Here is a 6,902-nt window from a genome sequence, read left to right on the forward strand (position 1 = left end):
CAACACTGTCATCTCAGATTTTCAAAATATGCTTTTGAACCATAGAAATTGACTAATTTGTGTAAGAGTATGCAAAGCTAGCATAGCATTTTGAGTAGCATTTAGCACGCGACATTTTCACAAAAACCAGATAACCAATTAAATAAAATCATTTACCTTTGAATAGCTTCTGATGTTTTCATTGAGGAGACTCTCAGTTACATACCAAATGCGCAGTTTTTCCTGAAAGCGTCTGTGTGTAGGAGAAATCGTTCCGTTTTCTACATTGTGTCTGGCTACCGAAACGAACCGAAAATTCAGTCACCTACAACGTAAAACTTTTTCCGGATTAACTACATAATATCGACCGAAACATGGCAAACGTTGTTTGGAATCAATCCTCAAGGTGTTTTTTTCACATATCTCTTCATTGATATGCAGTTCGTAGGAAGCTTGCTTTCCTCTCTGTATCCCATGGAAAAATACTGGCAGCTGTCTTTTGCGCACCAATTTCAGCGCAGGACACCGGGCGGACACCTGGTAAATGTGGTCTCTTATGGTCAATCTTCCAATGATCTGCCTACAAATATGTCACAATGCTGCAGACACCTTGGGAAACGACAGAAAGGGCAGGCTCATTCCTCTCGCATTCACAGCCATATAAGGAGACAATGGAAAACAGAGCCTCAAAATCCTGCTCATTTCCTGGATGCCGTCTCATCTTGGTTTTGCCTGAAGCTCCCGTTCTAGGGCACGCACAGAAAATATCTTGGTAGTTCTGGACACGTCAGAGTGTTTTCTTTCGAAAGCTACCAATTATATGCATAGTCGAGCATCTTTTTGTGACAAAATATCTTGTTTAAAACGGGAACGTTTTTCATCCAAAAATGAAAGAGCGCCCCCAGAGCATCAACAGGTTAACCTGCGACTGGTTGAAACATGAAACAAATATGAAATTAAATACAAAACAAATAAATATGTGGAATAGAATTAAACAAATTGTACAATTAGTACAACAGAGTGTTGTGATGCAGGGTTACTATAGCAACAGAGTGTTGTAATGCAGGGTCACTATAGCAACAGAGTGTTGTAATGCAGGGTCACTATAGCAACATAGTGTTGTAATGCAGGGTCACTATAGCAACAGAGTGTTGTGATGCAGGGTTACTATAGCAACAACGTGTTGTAATGCAGTGTCACTATAGCAACGTAGTGTTGTGATGCAGGGTCACTATAGCAAAATAGTTCTCTCTGTTCTCTGCTCTCTCTGCTCTCTTTCTGCTCTCTCTCTGCCTCTTCTCTCTCTTCCTCTGCTCTCTCTGTTCTCTGCCTGCTCTCTCTCTGCCCTCTGTGCTCTCTCTCTGCCTCTGCTCTCTCTGCTCTCTCTGTTCTCTGCCTGCTCTCTCTCTGCCCTCTGCCTGCTCTCTCTCTGCCCTCTCTGCTCTCTCTCTGCCTCTGCTCTCTCTGCTCTCTCTTCCTCTGCTCTCTCTGTTCTCTACCTGCTCTCTCTCTGCCCTCTCTCTTCTCTCTCTCAGCTGCTCTCTGCTCTCTCTCTCTCTGCTCTCTCAATTCAATTCAAGGGGCTTTATTGGCATGGGAAACATGTGTTAACATTGCCAAAGCAAGTGAGGTAGATAATATATAAAGTTAAATAAACATTACAAATTAACAGTAAACATTACACATACAGAAGTTTCAAAACAATAAAGACATTACAAAAAAGTCATTAAAAATGTTTCACGCGAATGCTGCCATCAATCCACGGTTTCTGGTTAGGGAATGTTTTAATCGTTGCTATGGGAACGACATCTTCAACGCACGTTCTAATGAACTCGCACACCGAATCAGCGTATTTGTCAATGTTGTTATCTGACGCAATACGAAACATGTCCCAGTCCACGTGATGGAAGCAGTCTTGGAGTGTGGAGTCAGCTTGGTCGGACCAGCGTTGGACAGACCTCAGCGTGGGAGCTTCTTTTTTTAGTTTTTGTCAATAGGCAGGTATCAGCAAAATGGAGTCGTGGTCAGCTTTTCCGAAAGGGGGGCGGGGCAGGGCCTTATATGCGTCGCGGAAGTTAGAGTAACAGTGATCCAAGGTTTTTCCGCCCCTGGTTGCGCAATCGATATGCTGATAAAATTTAGGGAGTCTTGTCTTCAGATTAGCCTTGTTAAAATCCCCAGCAACAATGAATGCAGCCTCCGGATAAATGGTTTCCAGTTTGCAAAGAGTTAAATAAAGTTTGTTCAGAGCCATCGATGTGTCTGCTTGGGGGGGGATATATACGGCTGTGATTATAATCGAAGAGAATTCTCTTGGTAGATAATGCGGGTCCTGTGTGGCTCAGTCGGTAGAGCATGGCGCTTGCAACGCCAAGCGTCGTGGGTTCGATTCCCACTGGGACCACCCATATGTAAAAGTAGTGGCCCCAGCCGACTTGTAAGTCGCTTTGGACAAAAGCGTCTGCTAAATGGGATATATTATATATTATAATGCGGTCTACATTTGATTGTGAGGAATTCTAAATCAGGTGAACAGAAGGATTTGAGTTCCTGTATGTTTCTTTCATCGCACCATGCCTCGTTAGCCATAAGGCATACACCCCCACCCCTCTTCTTACCAGAAAGGTGTTTGTTTCTGTCGGCGCGATGCGTGGAGAAACCTGTTGGCTGCACCGCTTCGGATAGCGTCAGTCCAGTGAGCCATGTTTCCGTGAAGCACAGAACGTTACAGTCTCTGATGTCCCTCTGGAATGCTACCCTTGCTCAGATTTCATCAACCTTGTTGTCAAGAGACTGGCAAGCAGAATGCTAGGAAGTGGGGCGCGATGTGCCCGTCTCCGTAGTCTGACCAGAAGACTGCCTCGTTTCCCTCTTTTTCGGAGTCGTTTTTTTGGGTCGCTGCGTGCGATCCATTCTGTTGTCCTGTTTGTAAGGCAGAACACAGGATCCGCGTCACGAAAAACATATTCTTGGTCGTACTGATGGTGAGTTGACGCTGATCTTATATACAGTAGTTCTTCTCGACTGTATGTAATGAAACCTAAGATGACCTGGGGTACTAATGTAAGAAATAACACGTAAAAAAACAAAAAACTGCATAGTTTCCTAGGAACGCGAAGCGAGGCGGCCATCTCTGTCGGCGCCGGAAGTAAAGCTGTGGGAAGCATTGGAGTCAACATGGGTCATCATCCCTGCGGAACTCAATGTTAGGAAGGTGTAATTTCTAGTCCACTCAGTGTATAACCTATAGACTACACTGCTCAGTTATATCTAGTCCACTCAGTGTATAACCTATAGACTACACTGCTCAGTTATATCTAGTCCACTCAGTGTATAACCTATAGACTACACTGCTCAGTTCGAGTAATATCTGGTCCACTCAGTGTATAACCTATAGACTACACTGCTCAGTTAGAGTAATATCTGGTCCACTCAGTGTATAACCTGTAGGCTACACTGCTCAGTTAGAGTAATATCTGGTCCACTCAGTGTATAACCTATAGACTACACTGTTTAGTTAGAGTCCGTCTGTTAAGTTAACTAGTGACTCCCCATCCCGCATGCGGGAGCGTAATCATCGACTGACACGAATTAGCATAACGCAACGGACATAAATATTCCTAGAAAATATTCCTATTCATGAAAATCACAAATGAAATGTATTGAGACACAGTTTATCCTTTTGTAAATCACCCTGTCATCTCAGATTTTCAAAATATGCTTTACAGCCAAAGCTAGACAAGCATTTGTGTAAGTTTATCGATAGCCTAGCATAGCATTTTGTCCAGCTAGCAACAGGTAACTTGGTCACGGAAATCAGAAAAGCAATCAAATTAAATAGTTTACCTTTGATGAGCTTCGGATGTTTTCACTCACGAGACGCCCAGTTAGATAGCAAATGTTCCCTTTTTCCAAAAATATTATTTTTGTAGGCGAAATAGCTCCGTTTGTTCTTCACGTTTGGCTGAGAAATCGCCCGGAAATTGCAGTCACGAAAACGGCGAAAAATATTCCAAATTAGCTCCATAATATCGACAGAAACATGGCAAACGTTGTTCATAATCAATCTTCAAGGTGTTTTTCAAATATCTATTCGATAATATATCCGTCGGGACAATTTGTTTTTCAGTAGGACCGATTGGAGTAATGGCTACCTCTGTATTTTACGTGAGAGTCACCCTGGGAGCCATCAGGTGACCACTTGCGCAATGTAGCCGCCTACGGGTATTCTTCAACATAAGTGCGTAAAAATACGTCACAATGCTGTAGACACCTTCGGGAATACTGAGAAAGAGTAATCTGGTTGATAGCCCATTCACTGCTCAATAGGGGGGCATTGGAACGCAGCGCTTTCAAAACATGAGGCACTTCCGGATTAGATTTTTCTCAGGCTTTCGCCTGCAACATCAGTTCTGTTATACTCACAGACAATATTTTTACAGTTTTGGAAACTTTTGAGTGTTTTCTATCCTAAGCTGTCAATTATATGCACATTCTAGCATCTTGTCCTGACAAAATATCCTGTTTACTACAGGAATATTTTTTTTCTCCAAAAATGAAAATACTACCCCTAGTCACAACAGGTGTTAAGGTGCCTCTTTATCGGCATCATAAAAGCTGATAGTATTTTAACCACATCAAATTTGTATCCAAGTCAAACTGAAATCTTATCAGAAACATGTTGGGCCTTCTACAATGAAGATTGGCCACTAGATTTGTACCAGTTTATATTAATAACTAAAACTTCACCTACATTTTAAGATTCTGTCATAAAGAACACATTCAAATTAATAACTGAAATAAAAAAGGTTTTCCTATCTCAAAAGGTTAAATGGAAAAATTACTATGATAAGTGCCTATTGTAAGTTCCAAATAAAGTAACGATTGACAATAACAGGGTTTGATATTAAATCATGCATAAATCCCTTGAGACTGTCACACCCTGATCTGTTTCACCTGTCCTTGTGATTTTCTCCGCCCCCCTCCAGGTGTCGCCCATCTTCCCCATTATCCCCGGTGTATTTATACCTGTGTTCTCTGTTTCTGTTGCCAGTTGGTCAAGCAGCTTTTTTGTCTCAGCTCCTGCTTTTCGCAGTCTCTCTTTTCTCGCCCTCCTGGTTTTGACCATTGCCTTTCCTGACTCTGAGCCCACCTGCCTGACCACTCTGCCTGATCCCAAGCCTACCGACCTGTACCTTTGCCCCACTTCTGGATTATTGACCTCTGCCTACCCTGAGCCTGCCTGCTGTCCAGTACGGTTGCCCAACCTCTGGTTTACTGACCCCTGCCTGCCCTGACTTGCCTGTTGCCTACCCCTGTTGGATTATTAAACCGCTGTTAATTCGATGTTGTCTGCATCTGGGTCTTACCTTCACACCTGATAGTGACAAGGGGAATGGAAACCTGTTGTGTGCAACAGGAAGTGGCAAAGGAATGCAAATTAAATTCCTAAAACATGTCTATCCTTTTTATCTGTGGGTAACAGAGTTGACATGTTATGCTGGAAACACTCAGTTTTCCACCACAAAACAACAAAATGCAGAAACTCAGCAGATCCAGCTACCGAGTTCAACTAGTACCTGCATGTTGGAGTTAGTACCTGCATGTAGGAGTTAGGACCTGCATGTTGGAGTAAGTACCTGCATGTTGGAGCTAGTACCTGAATGTTGGAGCTAGTACCTGCATGTTGGAGTTAGGACCTGCATGTTGGAACTAGTACCTGCATGTTGGAACTAGTACCTGCATGTTGGAGCTAGTACCTGCATGTTGGAACTAGTACCTGCATGTTGGAGTTAGTAGCTGCATGTTGGACCTAGGACCTGCATGTTGGAGTTAGTACCTGCATGTTGGAGTTAGTACCTGCATGTTGGAGTTAGTACCTGCATGTTGGAGCTAGGACCTGCATGTTGGAGTTAGTACCTGCATGTTGGAGCTCGTACCTGCATGTTGGAGTTAGTACCTGCATGTTGGAACTAGGACCTGCATGTTGGAGTTAGTACCTGCATGATGGAAAAAGGACCTGCATGTTGGAGCTTGGACCTGCATGTCCACAAAGCTTTTACTATTTTACAAATCTCCCATTCACCTGTGTGAACTTCAATTTCATCGCATGCTAGCCATTTACTGGCTGCTTCATGCTAGCCTTTTACTGGCTGCTTCATGCTAGCCTTTTACTGGCTGCTTCATGCTAGCCTTTTACTGGCTGCTTCACGCTAGCCTTTTACTGGCTGCTTCCTGCTAGCCTTTTACTGGCTGCTTCCTGCTAGCCTTTTACTGGCTGCTTCACGCTAGCCTTTTACTGGCTGCTTCATGCTAGCCTTTTTTACTGGCTGCTTCACGCTAGCCTTTTACTGGCTGCTTCACGCTAGCCTTTTACTGGCTGCGTCACGCTAGCCTTTTACTGGCTGCTTCACGCTAGCCTTTTACTGGCTGCTTCACGCTAGCCTTTTACTGGCTGCTTCACGCTAGCCTTTTACTGGCTGCTTCATGCTAGCCTTTTACTGGCTGCTTCACGCTAGCCTTTTACTGGCTGCTTCATGCTATTCTTTTACTGGCTGTAGAGAACCTTTTCTGTTTGTATTGTGCACAAGGTTTTTAATGTCTTTCCATGCTCTGTTTCTGAGAGCTCTGACCTTTTACATAAAAGGCCATTCTCTTTTCTGGAACCTTCTTTAGTTCTTTACATGTTCGCAAATGCTTCCACACTGATGCTCTCTCACAGCTGCTCATCTTCCACACCCCTGAGATGAGTATGATGTTTCTTTACATCTTCTGTAAGGGGAATGAAGTCATCTTTGTTCCACTGAGATGCTTGGTACTACAGTATATACATATGAGATGAGTAATGTAGGGTATGGTAACATTATAGCTGGTTTAACAGTATATACATATAGATGAGTAATGTAGGGTATGGTAACATTATA

The 6,902-nt window shown here is 43.3% G+C and overlaps 1 non-coding gene across 1 annotated transcript; it reads left to right on the plus strand.

Moving 5' to 3' along the window:
- Positions 1 to 2,307: 2,307 nt before the first annotated feature.
- On the plus strand, positions 2,308 to 2,383 carry trnaa-ugc (transfer RNA alanine (anticodon UGC)). Its single transcript has one exon. It is a non-coding gene; the product is annotated as a tRNA-Ala (tRNA).
- Positions 2,384 to 6,902: the final 4,519 nt, after the last annotated feature.

Source organism: Oncorhynchus masou, unplaced genomic scaffold (genome assembly GCF_036934945.1).
Source record: "Oncorhynchus masou masou isolate Uvic2021 unplaced genomic scaffold, UVic_Omas_1.1 unplaced_scaffold_1599, whole genome shotgun sequence".
Lineage (NCBI taxonomy): Eukaryota > Metazoa > Chordata > Actinopteri > Salmoniformes > Salmonidae > Oncorhynchus > Oncorhynchus masou.